This window comes from Heterodontus francisci, chromosome 31 (assembly GCF_036365525.1).
Source record: "Heterodontus francisci isolate sHetFra1 chromosome 31, sHetFra1.hap1, whole genome shotgun sequence".
NCBI lineage: Eukaryota > Metazoa > Chordata > Chondrichthyes > Heterodontiformes > Heterodontidae > Heterodontus > Heterodontus francisci.
In genome coordinates, this window is record NC_090401.1 from 26,305,657 (window position 1) to 26,325,224 (window position 19,568).

The 19,568-nt window shown below is 43.1% G+C and overlaps 1 protein-coding gene across 2 annotated transcripts in view; it reads left to right on the plus strand.

Annotated features, from left to right (window-relative positions):
• LOC137347099 (angiopoietin-2-like) overlaps positions 1 to 19,568 on the plus strand; it is a 218,154-nt gene that overhangs the window by 59,086 nt on the left and 139,500 nt on the right. The window lies entirely within an intron of this gene.

A 19,568-nucleotide genomic window follows, 5' to 3' on the forward strand; every position in this document is an offset into this window, starting at 1 on the left:
AAAAAAAAAAAATGCTCCAACTTGAGTGAGCTGAGTGTCAGGCACCACTGAACCCCTGAACTATTGACTCGACTGGAATCAGGATGTGTGGGGCATACAACAGGGAAGAAGGAAATGGCACAAACAGCTAAATATCTTTTGAATCACAGGCTGGGTTATCAAGAGGCCCCGCTGTCACTTGAAACACTACATAGGCTGTCGCTGTGGGTGTGAAGTATCTTTGAGAATGGCTTGTTCTCTTTTCTTTGGCTGCAACAAGTATCCAGGGGTCAGTTTGCACATGAGTGCTCCTACAAACAATGGTCATGGGAGGGAGGTCACAACGGACAATGGGTGAACCATTCAGAGATGGTAAAATATTCCACTGCTTTGTTGTCTAAAATATTTCCCCTAGTATTTAGCCCCCATCAGCTGATTTTGCACTAAAATACCAACTTCTCCAGCAGAGTTTATTTTCTATTTTAATTCAATTAAAATAATTTTAAAGGGATGTTATGACCTCAGAGGGAATTCTTTGGGGAAATGAACTGATTCCACGGAATAAACTGTTGCGTTGACCTTTTCACATGCTGATCTCTGTTATCAACTCTGAGATGAAAGAATCAATAACGTTCACATTTCACAAACTGTACAACACCATGCGTTGCATACTGACGTAAAAAGTGCTATAGAAGATGCTATGCTATTATAATTATCAGGAGATGACTGACATCATTAAGCACCCTAACATTGTTTGTTTCCATGTTTTTTTGGTATAATTTTAGTTATAGTGAGTATAAAGTAACCATATTGTAGGTTAAAAATAGAAGATGCTTCCACTAAATAAGTGCTATGATTGCCCTTAGAGCACCAAAATGGCGTCTGTGGCATATGCACACACTTGTAAGGCTAGATGCCATGTTGGTGAGGGTATTAGCAGGCACGCAGTGAACGTCTGCCAGAGCTATGTGGAACAGGCAGATCATGACAGCTGAACACGTGTTCAGCCACAAAGAGGACCCTCCACCAGCGTTATTTAAAGGGATCATCAACAAATTATTGGTTAGTTGCTGGTTGATTTTCTTCTGGCTTATTGCTTCCATTCTACAAGTGTTTGTTGCTTTTAACAGTTTAAATTTGCAAAAGTCAACAGGGAGTGGTGTGGCAGGTGCTGAAAGACCTTTTGCTGACTTTAAGGTTTTTGCACAAACCAGTTGCTGCCAGACATGGGTGCACAGGGTCGAATTCCCCTTGGACTGCAACTTGACTCAGGGAATGAACAGAAGCTACAAAAAGCAGGACAAGCTGTTGGAAGAGGAAGGGGGAGGAGGAGGTGGGTGGGAGACCGGCTGTCAGCAGGAGGCCATATCCACCTGGGTGTTCAGCAAGCAATTCTGCTCCTGAAGCTCAGCGAGGAACAATGTGTGAAATGTCTGTGCTTCACTGAAGTTGACCACCTGCTGCAGCCACAGCTGCAACCTTCGAGCAGGGCAGGAACCACATTGCCAGTGGCTCTGAAGACAACTGTGGACATGAACGTTTATAGGCTCCTTCCATGCTGGAGCTGGAGATATTTTCAACATCTCACAGTTTGCTATCCACTGTTGCGTAAGGGACTTCACTGAGGCTCTCTAGCCAATGAAAACTAACTGTATTTTGTTCTCTCTTGCCAGAGGCAAGCAGATGGAGCAAGCACATGGTTGTGCTACAATTGCAATCTTCCCTATGGTGCAGGGGTGCCATTGACTGCATGCACATTGCTTTGCAAGTGCTGCATGTCAACTCTGCCCTATATCGTAACTGAGATGGATTCCACTCCCTCAACATCCAGCTGGTGTGTGACCATAGGCAGCAAATCATGTAGGTCAATGCCCAGTATCCTGGCAGGAATCTTGATGCCTTCATTCTGCTGCAGTCCACTGTGCCAGCTGCACTTGAACCCTGGCAAACCAAGGGTTGGCTACTGAATGACGGGGGCTATCCGCTGTCATCATGGCTGATGACTCTAATGCGCAACCCATGCACATGTGTGCAGTTAGCATGCTATGAGAGTCATGCTGTCACATGAAATGTGATCGAGCCGACTATGGCATTCTGAACCAACACTTTTACCGCCTGGACCACACAAAAGGAGCTCTGCAATGTTTGGCATAGCAGGTGTCAAGATTCGTGGTCATGTGCTGCATATTACACAATCTCGCCATCACGAGGGGACAGTCCTTGTCACCAGTTATATGGGGAACATTGGTATCCGCAGCCATGACAGCAGTAGTCTGAGCTTCCACTTCAGCCTCAGACATAGGGTGCCTGCTGCTTGTGCTGCAATGGAAGTTGTGATATCAGTCATTAGATGCTGCATCATGGTTGGGTCCACAAATCTGCGAGGGGAGTTAGCCACCACTTCCATGCTGGAAAGGATGTGCTCCAAACTGCATAAAATCCTGTGCCAAGTTGGTGTTGGGCACTTCGACGCTTCTTGACATTGACCACAGGCTTTTTGGCAGACTTCCCAATGCACTAAGCATTTCGTTGTGCATACCCATCAGCGTTCCTCTGTAGGCTGGCCCATCAGACTCCTCATCTGAGTCCTCTGCGACCCTGTGTGCTCTTTTTCCGAAGAGTTTAATGGAATCTTTTGCATCCATTTGCAATACTGAGGTACAACATTGTAATGTCATCTTAGACTGGTACTTAAAGCCTTCTGACTCAGAGATGAGAATGCTACCCACTGAGCCACAAATGATACAGGTAGATAAAACCATCCCTGGAATCTCTTACAAAGACTGTTTCTACATAAAACCACCTCACTCGTTATCTCTCTTTTTTTAATGCTATCATTGTGTTTATTGAGCTCTAATCACAGCATGGTTATAATCCTATCTTTCATTTTTTTGAGATGATCTTAACTTTCCATGAATTCTCCTCTGCCTGCTGGGAATAGAAGGTAATCTATCAGTGCGTGATGAACGAGCAGGAGGTGAGATGAGATTGATGCGCTAAAATGTTGTTTCTCCTCCTGGCCTGCAACACTACTGTGCAGAGCTGAGTAATGGCAACAGAAAGAGAAAAATGACAGAAATAGCTGAGAGTAAAATGTAGAACTAATAACGTCAGTGTCGACATTCATTGAAAAAAATTTCAGCATTTCTGCAAACAAAACAGCTTTTCAGCTTTAAAATGAGAGATGCAACTAAACAATACTTTTGTCCCTTGCTTATTTTGTTTGATTTGGTTTGTCTGTTTATCGTAATAAGGGACGAGATACAGAAAAACTACTATTTTCTTGGGATTTAGTGTAAGCGAGGATACGTAACTTCAAGGGAGAGTATTCTGAGATAAGAGCAAGTCAGAATACACATTGATATAATAAAAGCAAAATACTGCGGATGCTGGAAATCTGAAATAAAAACAAGAAATGCTGGAATCACTCAGCAGGTCTGGCAGCATCTGTGGAAAGAGAAGCAGAGTTAACGTTTCGGGTCAGTGACCCTTCATCGGAACTGACAAATATTAGAAAAGTCACAGGTTATAAGCAAGCGAGGTGGGGATGGGGCAAGAGATAACAAAGGAGGTCTAGATTGGACCAGGCCACATAGCTGACCAAAAGGTCACGGAGCAAAGGCAAACAATATGTTAATGGTGTGTTGAAAGACAAAGCATTAGTACAGATTAGGTGTGAATACACTGAATATTGAACAGCAGCAAGTGCAAACCTGAAAAAAAACAGTGGGTAAGCAAACTGAACAAACAAAGATGAAATGAAATAAATGCAAAAAAAAGATTGTAAAAAATGTAAAAAACACATTGGTTTGGTCTGAAGTTCGAAAAAAATAAAGGAGGAGGTGCTAGGAACTTGGATGTTCCTCACAAACTGATAGGACTGTCCAAAATCTGTCCCCACCTCCAGTACATCATTAGGGAAATCAGGTAAGTTTCCCACATTTGACTGCTGGTTAACTTGGTTAGATGTATGATAGATCACAGAGTGATTGCACACAAATCATCCTTCCTATGATTCCCCATGCATTGAATTCCAGAAGATGCTGAAAATATGCCAAAAGACAGACAGAAAGGCACTTGGTAAGACAATCTGATGGAAGTTTTGTACTTTCCCGTAATCAGCTCCACATGGAAAAGAATTGAACTAGTTTTCCTGCCCACCATCTCAGACTGTACATGAGACAGAGGAAACTCCAGAAAGAAAACGATTGCAAGACGTGCATGATGGGCAGTATGAAAACTGTTTGCTTCCATCAGCACTTGCAATGCTTTTAAAACGAAGACTATGAGAGACACAAAAGTAGCAACTTTTCTCTTGTCAGCAGTTTCTTAAAGTGACAGATAAAATTTTAGACCAATCCAGATTTTAAGTTACCTTCACTGTATGATCCTATTTATCTGTACTGGAGTGCTCAGCATGTTGAAATGTATTCAAAATCTTTCAATCACAATGCCTGCCTTTTGCAATTCATTGAAGTTAATTGCAGTGTTGGATGAGTTAAGTAATGAACAAGCAGGCCAGAATGTCAGACTGAACTGGAAATAAGCAATATTCTTGTGTTGCCAGCTCTGTTATCTGATTGACGAATGCTCATGTGATAGCTGTTAAATATAATTCGTGTGATACAAGTGGACTGTTCAGTCCCTGTGTAATTTGCCATGCGAGTTCGGCCTCTCTTCCAAAAATGCCTGAGTGGAGAGTATTGTAATGCCATGAAGGTGAAGCAAATAACATGGGCTTCCAATAGGGCAAGATTACAATTTGTTTTTAAAGGCCCATAAAATGTTATGACTATGTCATGGAAGAAAGGATTAAAACACACACTGGCCAATTTCCGTAGCTTCCACTGGGCAGGAATGAGGTGAGATGTGGGCACACTGAAAATTGTGATGCTGGGCTTACCACCTCATTAATGTCGGACAATGATGTGCGAAGAACCCCAATACAATTTTTAGGTACCAAAGGACAGGGTTTGTGCAGTATGTGCCACACCCATTGGCACTAGGGTCTGCAGCAGGCTGCTCAACAAAACAGTAGATTTGTCTCCACCCCTCACAATTGCCTCAGTCCTATTTAAGCTCAAGCTTCTCACTTGGCTCCACAGAGAAGCCACCTGATTTCCAGCTTGCTCCCTCATCCTGATTTAGTGTTTGCAGTTCACCAGGCAGAAGCAAATAAGAACTGACCATCAATTTGTCTTGGGCCTCCTGCTGATAGCATGGAGGGGATTGGGGTCAGAGAGAGATCAGTGCCCCAACTGCCCAATGTCCCTGTTAATGAAAATCAGCTCCACTGTCCAAATCTCTTCTCCCTACTCCTGAGGAGAGCTGTGGGATGAAATCACAAATCTTTGACAACTTAAGTAAGTGTGAAATGTTTTTTAAAAAATTGTAGTTTGGTTCATGAAGGCCATGCTTTCCAAAAGACAGGTCCAATTTACTGTAACATGAAATATCTCCAACTTATTTAATCTCCTGAGAGCTGTGAATAAATGTAATAAAACTTCCAAGAAGACAGCAAATGTTATAAAAGTTTCCCCAGACTCTTCCTCCCACCCCCCTTGCAAAAGGTAATTTAGTGAAAATTCAGGGCCATCAATTTAGCATTATGCATTACTCACTCTGACTGGTTGCATTGCACAGATGATATTCCCATGGTCCAAGCAGAACTGGATCCATAGCCAAGTTAGCTACCTAAATCTATCCTCCAGCTCAACCTTAACCAGTCACTGGACAACTTTTTAAAAGGGCATATCAGGGCATCATTAACTGTTATTGATGTGAATTGGGGCGAGCATGTAAATTTTCCAATTACTGCATTGTGTGAAGGCTTGGTAATCTTATACTCATTCCTTCTTGTCTTGAGTACACTGTTTAAGTTACCATTCTCCATGCATTTTTTATTATAAAGATCTAAATGATTATGTTATCAAAACCCCAAGTATGCGAGAAGCTTATAACAAAATCCTTATCCTCTTATTCTTCGTTTAATATGTAATGATTAGTTTACACCCCATCAGATCCATTAGGACAAATAATGGTTAACATTATGGAAAAATACACATATTTTTTTAAAAAAGAGTATGTATTCAGGCTATGATACTGTTCCGGAAACCTTCCGTGAAAACTTTGGTTTTAATTGTTTCAGTTAATGTACAAAAATATTTATTCAAGAATATTGTGACAGACATGATTGAGATGTTATTGGCACTGGAGAGGGTGCAGAGGAGGTTCACTAGGTTGATTCCGGAGTTGAGGGGGTTGGCTTATGAGGAGAGACTGAGTAGATTGGGATTATATTCATTGGAATTCAGAAGAATGAGGGGGGATCTTACAGAAACATATAAAATTATGAAGGGAATAGATAAGATACAAGTAGAGAGGATGTTTCCACTGGCCGGTGAAGCTAGGACAAGAGGGCATAGCCTCAAGATTAGAGGGAGCAGATTTAGGACTGAATTAAGAAGGAACTTCTTCACCCAGAGGGTTGTTAATCTATGGAATTTCTTGACCAGTGAAGTAGTTGACGCTTCTTCAGTAAACGTTTTTAAAGCTAAGGTAGATATCTTTTTGAACAATAAAGGAATTAAGGGATACGGTGAGAGCGCGGGTAAGTGGATCTGAGTCCACAAAAAGATCAGCCATGATCTTATTGAATGGCGGAGCAGGCTTGAGGGGCCGGACGGCCTACTCCTGCTCCTAGTTCTTATGATCTTATTTGCTGGAGTTGATATTTGTTCATTAGATCTTTAATTGTACAACAGTCTACAGCTACTCTCCATTAATTTTTTGGAAATAACATTTCTCGTCATGCCTTAAACAAATGACACTGTTATCTGTGCTGCACAGCTCACACTGTGCTGCTGGACAAGGCTTATTCATCTGCCATTGATGTGGTCACTGGAACTGACAACCAACAGGCAGCATTTTTGGGTGCGCATCACAATTATCTGCTTTAACCACAATTTCTTTCCTTTTGTGCTTCCCCCCCCCCTCCCCAATTTGCTGAAATCTTGCATCCCACATATGTAGTTTCAAAATATCTATGACAAAAGTTACAAGAAGGTATTAGTCATACTTATCGCAGTTATTATTTTGGTCTTGTCTGTCCTTTGGACGAAGAGGTATTGAAATTTCTTGAAGTTATCACCAAAATTTTACCCATTGGTAAGTTAAACGGGTGGTCGATCCGATCCCGTCAGTTTCCTACTGCGTGGGTTCAGTTAAAGTTACCCCCCCCATCATATGGTATTGTTGTGTATTACTTTTTACCACTATATACTATTCGCACAAAAATTTATTCAACTATATATTGTAGTATAAGGGTTGGAAAGGGTTAAATTTTGGGACAGTGTGAGTAACACCTCCCACTGTGATGATGTAAGCGATCACATGTGAAAGAGACTTGAAGGAGAAGTAGCATGGTGTTAGACAGACTTGTATAAAGCTGTATATAGTTGTCATGCAAGCCCCCACCTGCTGAAAATGACGCACATTAATTTCGCCACATGAACATTGATTTTTAAACAGTTACCAGAGTAAAGAAAGAGCTTGTTTTTTCAAAAAAACAAGACCCTTGGCTGGAAAGATATTTGCATAGTAACAGACAGTACTTGATAAGGACAAATGGACCATTCCCTGCTCCAAGTTAATCCACAATGGACGTTTGATTACCAGACGTTGAGGGTGAAGGAGCACGCATTAAAGGTTAACTGCTAAGATGGTCGAATACACAAACAGATGTGGTCAGACTAGTTTAGTCACATGACTAACTGGCTGTTGGTGTTTTTTTGAATTTTGAACTTGCCACAGAATTTTAAACTAGCAGAGAAAGCTCTTTACTCCTGGACTGACAGCATCTCTCTCCTGTCTGCTCTCATCTCTTTCTCACGGAACTGAAGACCCATTGAAGACACATGAACCCCAAGAGAGAAAAGTCTCCTACAGTGAACAAGGTTTAAGAAGAATACTGGGCCCCAAGGAAAAGCAGATCTACCTACAATCAAGGATTCTACAACGAGCTTGAAGCACAGTAACAAACCCCCTACAGAGATTACCTCAAACTTTTTCACTTTATTTTTCTTCTGCTCTTTTCTGTCTTTTTAAAAATTCATTCATGGGATGTGGGCATCGCTGACTAAGCTAGCATTTATTGCCCTTCCCTAATTGCCCTCGAGAAGCTGGTGGTGAGCTGCCTTCTTGAACCACTGCAGTCCATGTGAGGTAGGTACACCCACAGTGCTGTTAGGAAGAGAGCTCCAGGATTTTGACCCAGCACCAGTGAAGGAATGGCAATATAGTTCCAAGTGTGACATGGAGGGGAACTTGCAGTTGGTGGTGTTCCCATGCATTTTCTGCCCTTGTCCTTCTATTTGGTAGAGGTCGTGGGTTTGGAAGGTGCTAAGTATGACTCCAATCAGTGGTGAGTTTTCCCCCTGATTCCCATTGGCATCAGTTTTGCTAGGGCTCCTTGATGCCATACTCAGTCAAATCCATGTTTGAACCAAGGCTGTAATGAGGTCAGGAGCTGAGTGTCCCTGGCGGAACCCAAACTGAGTGTCACTGAGCAGGTTATTGCTAAGCAAGTGCCGCTTGATGGCACTGTCGATGACATCTTCCATCACTTTACTGATGATTGAGAGTAGACTGATGGGGCGGTAACTGGCTGGGTTGGACTTGTGCTGCTTTTTGTGTGCAGGACATACCTGGGCAATTTTCCACATTGCCGGGTAGATACCACTGTTGTAGCTATACTGGAACAGCTTGGCTAGGGGCGCGGCAAGTTCTGGAGCACAGGTCTTCAGTACTATTGCCGGAATATTGTCAGGGCCCATAGCCTTTGCAGTATCCAGTCCCTTCAGTCGTTTCTTGATATCACGCGGAGTGAATCGAATTGGCTGAAGTCTGGCATCTGTGATGCTGGGGACTTCAGGAGGAGGCTGAGATGGATCATGAACTCGGCACTTCTGGCTGAAGATTGTTGCAAATGCTTCAGCCTTATCTTTCGCACTGATATGTTGGGCTCCCCCATCATTGAAGATGGGGGATATTTATGGAGCCACCTCCTCCAATTAGTTGTTTAATTGTCCACCACCATTCATGGCTGGATGTGGCAGGACTGCAGAGCTTAGATCTGATCCGTTGTTTATGGGATTGCTTACGCAGTTTGGCACGCAAGTAATCCTGTGTTGTAGCTTCACCAGGTTGACACCTCATTTTGTGGTATGCCTGGTGCTCCTCCTGGCATGACCTCCTGCACTCTTCATTGAACCAGAGTTGGTCTCCTGGCTTGATGGTAACAGTAGAGTGGGGAGTATGCCGGGCAGTGAGGTAACAGCTTGTGGTTGCTGCTGCTGCTGATGGCCCATAGTGCCTCATGGATGCCCAATTTTACATTGCTTGATCTGTTCGAAATCTATCCCATTTAGCACAGTGGTAGTGCCACACAACACGATAGAGGGTATCCTCAATGTGAAGGCAGGACTTCATCTCCACAAGGACTGTACGTATCGCATATGCATGCTAAAGTGGGGCGCGGCGTGTATCTGTAGGCATTAACTGAATTAGAGTTTAAGTTTTAATAAATTTCACTTTTCTTCTTTAAACCTAAGAAAGCCTGTTTGTGCTCATTCCTTTGCCTTATAATTGGAAAGCGGTTAACAAGGAGCTCCCCAAGAGGGAGCTCAAAACAGTGTGTTTAAACAAAATTAAATTACAGTAAGACTGGGTGATAAAAAAAACAAAGAACAAAGAAAATTACAGCACAGGAACAGGCCCTTCGGCCCTCCAAGCCTGCGCCGATCCAGATCCTCTATCTAAACATGTCGCCTATTTTCTAAGGGTCTGTATCTCTTTGCTTCCTGCCCATTCATGTATCTGTCTAGATACATCTTAAAAGATGCTATCGTGCCCGTGCCTACCACCTCCGCTGGCAACGCGTTCCAGTCACCCACCACCCTCTGCGTAAAGAACTTTCCACACATATCCCCCCCTAAACTTTTCCCCTCGCACTTTGAACTCGTGACCCCTAGTAATTGAATCCCCCACTCTGGGAAAAAGCTTCTTGCTATCCACCCTGTCTATACCTCTCATGATTTTGTACACCTCAATCAGGTCCCCCCTCAACCTCCGTCTTTCTAATGAAAATAATCCTAATCTACTCAACCTCTCTTCATAGCTAGCGCCCTCCATACCAGGCAACATCCTGGTGAACCTCCTCTGCACCCTCTCCAAAGCATCTACATCCTTTTGGTAATGTGGCGACCAGAACTGCACGCAGTATTCCAAATGTGGCCGAACCAAAGTCTTATACAACTGTAACATGACCTGCCAACCCTTGTACTCAATACCCCGTCCGATGAAGGAAAGCATGCCGTATGCCTTCTTGACCACTTTATTGACCTGCGTTGCCACCTTCAGGGAACAATGGACCTGAACACCCAAATCTCTCTGTGCATCAATTTTCCCCAGGACTTTTCCATTTACTGTATAGTTCACTCTTGAATTGGATCTTCCAAAATGCATCACCTCGCATTTGCCCTGATTGAACTCCATCTGCCATTTCTCTGCCCAACTCTCCAATCTATCTATATTCTGCTGTATTCTCTGACAGTCCCCTTCACTATCTGCTACTCCACCAATCTTAGTGTCGTCTGCAAACTTGCTAATCAGACCACCTATACTTTTCTCCAAATCATTTATGTATATCACAAACAACAGTGGTCCCAGCACGGATCCCTGTGGAACACCACTGGTCACACGGCTCCATTTTGAGAAACTCCCTTCCACTGCTACTCTCTGTCTCCTGTTGCCCAGCCAGTTCTTTATCCATCTAGCTAGTACACCCTGGACCCCATGCGACTTCACTTTCTCCATCAGCCTACCATGGGGAACCTTATCTAACGCCTTACTGAAGTCCATGTATATGACATCTGCAGCCCTTTCCTCATGAATCAACTTTGTCACTTTCTCAAAGAATTCTATTAAGTTGGGAAGACATGACCTTCCCTGCACAAAACCATGTTGCCTATTTTCTTCCAAATGGGAATAGATCCTATCCCTCAGTACCTTCTCCAGCAGCTTCCCTACCACTGACGTCAGGCTCACCGGTCTATAATTACCTGGATTATCCCTGCTACCCTTCTTAAACAAGGGGACAACATTAGCAATTCTCCAGTCCTCCGGGACCTCACCCGTGTTTAAGGATGCTGCAAAGATATCTGTTAAGGCCCCAGCTATTTCCTCTCTCGCTTCCCTCAGTAACCTGGGATAGATCCCATCTGGACCTGGGGACTTGTCCACCTTAATGCCTTTTAGAATACCCAACACTTCCTCCCTCCTTATGCCGACTTGACCTAGAGTAATCAAACATCTATCCCTAACCTCAACATCCGTCATGTCCCTCTCCTCGGTGAATACCGATGCAAAGTACTCGTTTAGAATCTCACCCATTTTCTCTGACTCCACGCATAACATTCCTCCTTTGTCCTTGAGTGGGCCAATCCTTTCTCTAGTTACCCTCTTGCTCCTTATATATGAATAAAAGGCTTTGGGATTTTCCTTAACCCTGTTTGCTAACGATATTTCATGACCCCTTTTAGCCCTCTTAATTCCTCGTTTCAGATTGGTCCTACATTCTCGATATTCTTTCAAAGCTTCATCTTTCTTCAGCCTCCTAGACCTTATGTATGCTTCCTTTTTCCTCTTAGCTCGTCTCACAATTTCACCTGACATCCATGGTTCCCTAATCTTGCCATTTCTATCCCTCATTTTCACTGGAACATGTCTTTCCTGCACGCTAATCAACCTCTCTTTAAAAGCCTCCCACATATCAAATGTGGATTTACCTTCAAACAGCTGCTCCCAATCTACATTCCCCAGCTCCTGCCGAATTTTGGTATAGTTGGCCTTCTCCCAATTTAGCACTCTTCCTTTCGGACCACTCTCGTCTTTGTCCATGAGTATTCTAAAACTTAGGGAATTGTGATCACTATTCCCAAAGTAGTCCCCTACTGAAACTTCAACCACCTGGCCGGGCTCATTCCCCAACACCAGGTCCAGTATGGCCCCTTCCCGAGTTGGACTATTTACATACTGCTCTAGAAAACCCTCCTGGCTGCTCCTTACAAATTCTGCTCCATCTAGACCTTTAACACTAAGTGAATCCCAGTCAATGTTGGGAAAATTAAAATCTCCTATCACCACCACCCTGTTGCTCCTACATCTTTCCATAATCTGTTTACATATTTGTAGCTCTATCTCACGCTCGCTGTTGGGAGGCCTGTAGTACAGCCCCAACATTGTTACCGCACCCTTCCTATTTCTGAGTTCTGCCCATATTGCCTCACTGCTCGAGTCCTCCATAGTGCCCTCCTTCAGCACAGCTGTGATATCCTCTTTGACCAGTAATGCAACTCTTCCACCCCTTTTACCTCCCTCTCTATCCCGCCTGAAGCATCGATATCCTGGGATATTTAGTTGCCAATCATGCCCTTCCCTCAACCAAGTCTCAGTAATAGCAATAACATCATACTCCCAGGTACTAATCCAAGCCCTAAGTTCATCTGCCTTACCTATTACACTTCTTGCATTAAAACAAATGCACCTCAGACCACCAGTCCCTTTGCGTTCATCATCTGCTCCCTGCCTACTCTTTCCCTTAGTCACGCTGACTTCATTATCTAGTTCCTTATGGGCTTTAGTTACTACCTCCTTACTGTCCACTGACCTCCTCATTTGGTTCCCATCCCCCTGCCACATTAGTTTAAACCCTCCCCAACAGCGTTAGCAAAAGCACCCCCAAGGACATTGGTTCCAGTCTGGCCCAGGTGTCGACCGTCCAATTTGTAATAGTCCCACCTCCCCCAGAACCGGTCCCAATGTCCCAAAAATCTGAACCCCTTCCTCCTGCACCATCTCTCAAGCCACGCATTCATCCTGACTATTCTTTCAGTTCTACTCTGACTATCACGTGGCACTGGTAGCAATCCTGAGATTACTACCTCTGAGGTCCTACTTTTTAACTTGGCTCCTAACTCCCTAAATTCTGCTTGTAGGACCTCATCCCGTTTTTTATCTATATCATTGGTGCCTATGTGCACAACGACAACTGGCTGTTCACCCTCCCCTTTCAGAATGTTCTGCAGCCGATCTGAGACATCCCTGACCCGTGCACCTGGGAGGCAACATACCATTCGGGAGTCTCGTTTTCGACCACAGAACCGCCTATCTACTCCCCTTCCAATCGAATCCCCGATGACTATAGCCCTTCCACTCTTTTTCCCGCCCTTCTGAACAGCAGAGCCAGCCACGGTGCCATGAACCTGGCTACTGCTGCCTTCCCCTGGTGAGCCATCTCCCTCAACAGTATCCAAAACGGTATACCTCTTTTGGAGGGAGATGACCACAGGGGACACCTGTGCTGCCTTCCTGCTCTTTCTCTGCCTTTTGGTCACCCATTCCCTTTCTCCCTCAGCAATCCTAATCTGCGGTGTGACCAATTCGCTAAACGTGCTATCCACGACCTCCTCAGCATTGCGGATGCTCCAAAGTGAGTCCATCCGCAGCTCCAGAGCCGTCATGCGGCCTAACAAGAGCTGCAGCTGGACACACTTCCAGCACGTGAAGGAGTCAGGGACATCAGCCGTGTCCCTGAGCTCCCACATTGAGCAAGAGGAGCATAACACGTGTCTGAGATCTCCTGCCATTTTTAATCTTAAGCTTAACTTAGTCTTAACTTAGACAAATGAAAAAGGAACGAAAAGTTTTTCCCAATCACACGAAAAAAAAAATAAATAGAAAAGGCCTTACCTTATCTGCACACCACCGAGTCACTTTTTTTTCGGTTAGAGGAGGAGGGCGGGTGGGAGACACTACAGGTGTAGTGTCTCGGGTTCAGCCGCTGCCCAAATATATAGGACTTACTTACCCAGCTGCCACATCGCTCTCCCTGTCGCCGCTGCAAAAAGAAACTGCCGAAACAAAAAGGTAAGTTTATATAAGTTGTCAACTCACTTACCCAGCTGCCACCTCACTCTCCCTGTTGCCGCTGCAAAAAGAAACTCAATGGCTGAAAGAGACCTCTAGACACCTTTCTCACCTAGCCGTAGCAATATTTCATATTTAATAAACAAATGTTAAACTTACTGAAGACTCAGTATTCTATCCTAGCTAGACTAACCAAACATACAACCTGGTGAACATACAACACTCTGAAAATTTTTAAAAAATACTTTGAATAAGGCAGACCTGAAAAACGTGGCACCAAAACTGCATCAAAACTTCAGAACTCAAGAAGAGGCTGTGAGGAGCTCCAGAGTTGCTCAGTGGATGAAGGAAGCACAGAGAGTTGGGGAGTCAGCTTGCAGAGGCATTTAGGCTGCACCACAGAGGCGTGGTGGTCACTGAGAAAATATCCCGATCCAACAATATCAGGCTTTGAGTCCAAGAGCCAAGCAATGGTCGGGGATCTGCTGAGCAACTCTTAAAGAGGGTAGAAATTTGTTTTTAATGGCTCACTGGGCAGGCAACACTGGGAAAACCAAAAACCCCTGGCAAGATCGGATCCAAGATCGGCGCCATTACACATGGTGACCGTGAGGCAAAAAAGCAAAAGGCTGCAAATACTCGAAACTCCAAGTGAAGGGAGTAATGATAATATAGAAATAATGCTACAAAACTATGTTCTAACAAAATAAATATATAGTCCAGCAGAGAGATTTCCCCGGCAAAGACAGTGACCATAGTGGGAGTCCAGTCTGATACTGGAGGAAAAATCTCAAAAACAAAGTTAACTACCTAGAGAGCTTAGAAAAGCCATGGATCTTAAATTTATGCTACCAGAGAGTTTAGGACACATGGAAGGACCAAATCAAACTCAAAACTGGTCAATTTGGAGAAAAAGATTTTTTCGGTAAAGGATTACTTCAAAATTAGACACAAATTCTGAGGCAGAACAAGTCAACATACTGCTTTATTCTGTCGGGCAATAGCAGACAATGTAATTGCATGACAAGGTATTAATGAGACATCAGATAATGTTGAAGAAATCTTAACAGCCTTCGATAATTATTTCAACCTGTGGATCAACAAGATTCTAGCAAGAGCCAAATTCAACAGAAAGGTCCAGAAACCAGGTGAACCAGTAGATACTTTAATTAATGACCTTTACAGGCTAGTTGAAGGATGTGACTATGGAGACCTAAAAGCAGAATTAATACAAACCCCATTGTAGTAGGTATTGCTGATGAATCTCTATCAGATGTATTGCAGTCTAAGGGAGATCTCTTCAGTTCCGAAGAAGGGTCACTGACCCGAAACGTTAACTCTGCTTCTCTTTCCACAGATGCTGCCAGACCTGCTGAGTGATTCCAGCATTTCTTGTTTTTGTTTCGGATTTCCAGCATCCGCAGTATTTTGCTTTTATTTTAAGTTACTGGAAGGCACCTGATTTCAAATAAGTAAACAGTGGGGACGTTTTGACCTGGGGAAAGATGTTAATAAACAAGTGATAGGTCAAGATTTATAGTGGTCAGGAGGCTTGACTCCTGAGATTATTTTTTATTTTTGATTTTGCTTTAGACAGGCAGTTGAGGTACATAGTGTTTTGAAACGAAGTTTAAAGAAAAAATCAACCTGCCAAGGACAAACCACAACTCGGTCTTTTCCAGCTCTTTGAAAAGCCTGCCAGTTTTTCCATCTTTTCGAGAAGGTCTTAGAAGTGAGTGTAACAAACAGAGAAATTGATGCTGCATTCCTCCTGAAAGGCCTGCCTGAAACGCCTGTTGCTGCATTTCTCCCATGATGCTGGGAAACCTGCCAGATAAATGCTCGATGTTGCCTGAAAAGAACTGCAATATGAGGATCCCAGTGACAGCCGTCTACGTGTATTTGGGACGCCAAACCAAAACAAAGGACCTCTGACGTCTTTCCATATCTTCTATTTTATTTCTTCAAGCATTAGCAAGTAATTGGCCAAAGTATTTTTTTTGTACAAGAGCTCTAAAAAGAAACCGGTGTATGTGTGTGTGGCTAAGGTAAAAAGGGGACTTTCAAATTTCAATCTGTGTGTTTCTGCTTTGTTTTGTTACTGGTTATGGCTTGTTTCATAATAAACTGATAACATTGTTCTTTAATAAAGAAACCTGGTTGGTGTACTTCTTTCTGGGATAAAAATAGAGTCTGTGATTGACCGTATCGATAACTGGGTAAAAAGTTATGTTGTGACCTGTGGAGATGTGGGAGTAGAACAACAGTGCACTCCTCCCACCTCGGTCTTAACACAGAGAAGAAATGATTTCTAATTGTCAGGTATGCGCAGTGCACAGAACAGACCAGAGAGAACTCCTTATCTCAACCCAATCTCCACCCAGACTGTGGGAACGTTTGGGGATGGATCTATTCATGTTTAATGGGAAATCCTACCTGATTGACTTTGATTTACTGTGAAAAAGAATCAGTGACAAATGTTTGTACACAACGACTACAGAGACAGTCGGTTCAAGCTTTATTGGAGATCTTTGCAACACACGGTATTCCTGACGAGATTGTTTCCGATAATCGTCCACAATTTCCAAAGACTACTTTATGCACTTTGCTCAAAACTGAGGATTTGTACATCTTACAAGTTCCCCTAGATATCCTCAATCCAATGGTAAAGCTGAAAGAGGAGTCAGAACTATCAAAGCACTGTTAAAGAAGAATGAAGATTTCCAAACAGCACTCCTAAACTACAGATTTACTCCATTGCTATGCGGATTAGCACCATCAGAACTGTTGATGGGGAGGAAGCTCAGAACACAACTTCCCATCCTACCCAAAAAATTCCTTCCAGGACTAGAGGTCCAGGATTATCATAGAACAAAAGACATAGAAACGTCTTATCAAAAACAAGAAGTTTATAATTATAACAGGAGATATTGTACTGGGAACCTACCCAAGTTGATGGAAGGAGAAAATGTATGGGCACGAGACCAAGGCAGAGGATTCCAGAGAGATAATAATCCACAGAGATCTTATTTAGTACATACTTCAGGAGGTACTATAAGAAGAAACAGGAGAAATCTTGTTTCTATTCATCAAAGATGTCAGTCAGTCATATATTTGGATGAACCAGATGTTGATCCTGAAATTCAAAAAGCACCGGATACTACAAACCCCAATAAAGGCCGTCCAAGTCAAGAAACAAGAGTTCAAAGAAAGACTACTGATCATCCGAGTCTGACAACACAATTGGGGAGCGTTGTCCTCCTGACAGACTAAATCTCTAATGTCAGAGACTTGGGGGGAGATGTAGTATAAGTATTTGAAAGGATTAATGTTTGGGACAGTGTGAGTAATACCTCCCACTATGATAATATAACAAATCACATGTGAAAGAGACTTGAAGTAGTAGTAGCATGGCATTAGACAGACTTGTATAAAGCTGTTCATGGTTAATAGGTAATAAGCTAATGTGAAACTTACTGAAGACTCAGCAATCTCTCCTAGCTAGACAAACCAAACATACAACATGTAAAGTCAACCCTTATGCTATAAGACTCTGCAGGGGCACCTGCTACCTTTTGCAATGCACAGTTTTTTGAGGCCAGAAAGAGGCTCCACTGCTGGCACTAACTTCATTTTTCATAGCATATTTATCTACATTATTTCCTTCTGAGATTTTTCACTTAACTTCTGGTGAGGATCTATCCCATTATATACCCGGTTAATATAATTTGGGTCTATCGGTAATCCTAGGATCCGATGGGTTCTTAAAGGGATATCATTAGTCCACACTTTGTTTTTGCGTGTGTTTGTAAGTGAATTCTGCACCCTGCTTTAATTCTTCTTCTTATGTAATTTCCATAATTTTTGAGACATTTCCTGCCAATACTAAATTATTTTTGGTTGCCTGCTAGGTGGTAAGGGTGGATATCTGTTTGGGGTTCTGATCATGCTGCATGAGTACAAGAGGAAGAGGATCTCATGAGGAGCCAACATATAAGTAGATTGACATCTGAGGTTTTTTGGCAGTGCCTGACTATACTCTGGGAATCCATGCTTATGAACCCCATCAAACATACCTGACTGAGCCAGAGAAAATCTGTCTTCACCAAATCTGCTTCACCAGAGAAACTACCACACTTATGCCAGCTGTTGCAGGATGATCTGCAGGCAACATCTAGAACAGTGAAGTCTTGTCCCTTAGAAATGAAGATTACCACAGCATGAAGCTTTCATACTGCTGGAGTCAACCAATCCATCGCAGGGAACGTCTGCCATAGCAAAAAATAATCATGTAAATGGAAAATGCTATGCTTGAAAGGGACAACAACTTCATCACTCTCCCCGTGGAAAGGAAGCATCAGCTGGACAACACATACAGAGACACACACACACACAGACATGCAGGCACACACACACAAACGAGTCAGGACATGCCATTATAGTGGTAGCCTCAGACTATTACAACATCAGACACTCTGTCTACAACAGCTCTCATAGACAATGGTGTCTTGGAATATATGTGACTCGCTTTCACTCTGTGTTTGCAAGAAGCAGATATCACATCCATTGCTGGTATGCATCTAAGACCACCCCCCCCCCCCCCCCCCCCACCACTCCCAGCTGAGAGCAGGATATGCCAACGTGCAGATGGTCTTGCACAGCCATGGTGGGATTGATAAGGCATTGAAACCCAATCGGATGACGCAATTCGAGACATTATGTTATATGTCGAGGGAGCAGGGTCAGACAAGGATATAAAGCCACAGCCTACAAGGACATTGTTGCTGCAGTCAGGAAGAGTGACCTGGTCAGTCACTGAAGACATGATGAGAACTCATTTGCCAGACCAGAGACAAACTCTTGCACAAGGGATTACCAGCTACCAGTGTAGAGTATGTCTGTAGTTTGGATAATAGATAAATAAACTAGTTTCTGAGAAGAAACACTTGTTATGTGCCATTGAAGTCAAGTAAGGCAAGATTCCACAATATTTAGGGGAAAGTACCTGGGGTAAACCGGTGACTGGGTTACACTTCATTATGTGGCAGTCCATAGTAACTATATTATATGTAAGGGATAAGACACTGCCTGGTTTGCCCTTATGAGAGAAAGGCTTTTCTCTGCCGTCTTGGCTGCTTATCCAACAGGTTTCATAATTTTGAAAGTAAGTGAAAAGACATATCAAAAAATATTGTGTTTCACCAGATACAACAAATGGCCTGCTGACATGTCGGCATGGTAACAGTGTTTTCAGAGCAGACTGTTGCTGGGTGTTCCAGGATGTGAACTTGTCTGAAAGCTCCCTGATGAGGTGGTAATGTTTCTTTAGTGTAACAGAGTTCCACAAGACTGATGGATAGGTTTGATACCGGTTGAGAATACTTGATGTGTCCCTGTGAAGTACAAATTTTATTTACACATGAGATTGACCAGATTCATCATCAACCACAGTCACAATTCTAACAAGCATCCATGTGACATTTCCACAAATCAATATTCCAACATATTTTCAAATAAAAGTTTAAACTCATCTCAAGCATAACCCTTGAACAGAAGCAACACCAGCTTTCAATTCCCATCAGTCACTAAGATACAGCAGGCAT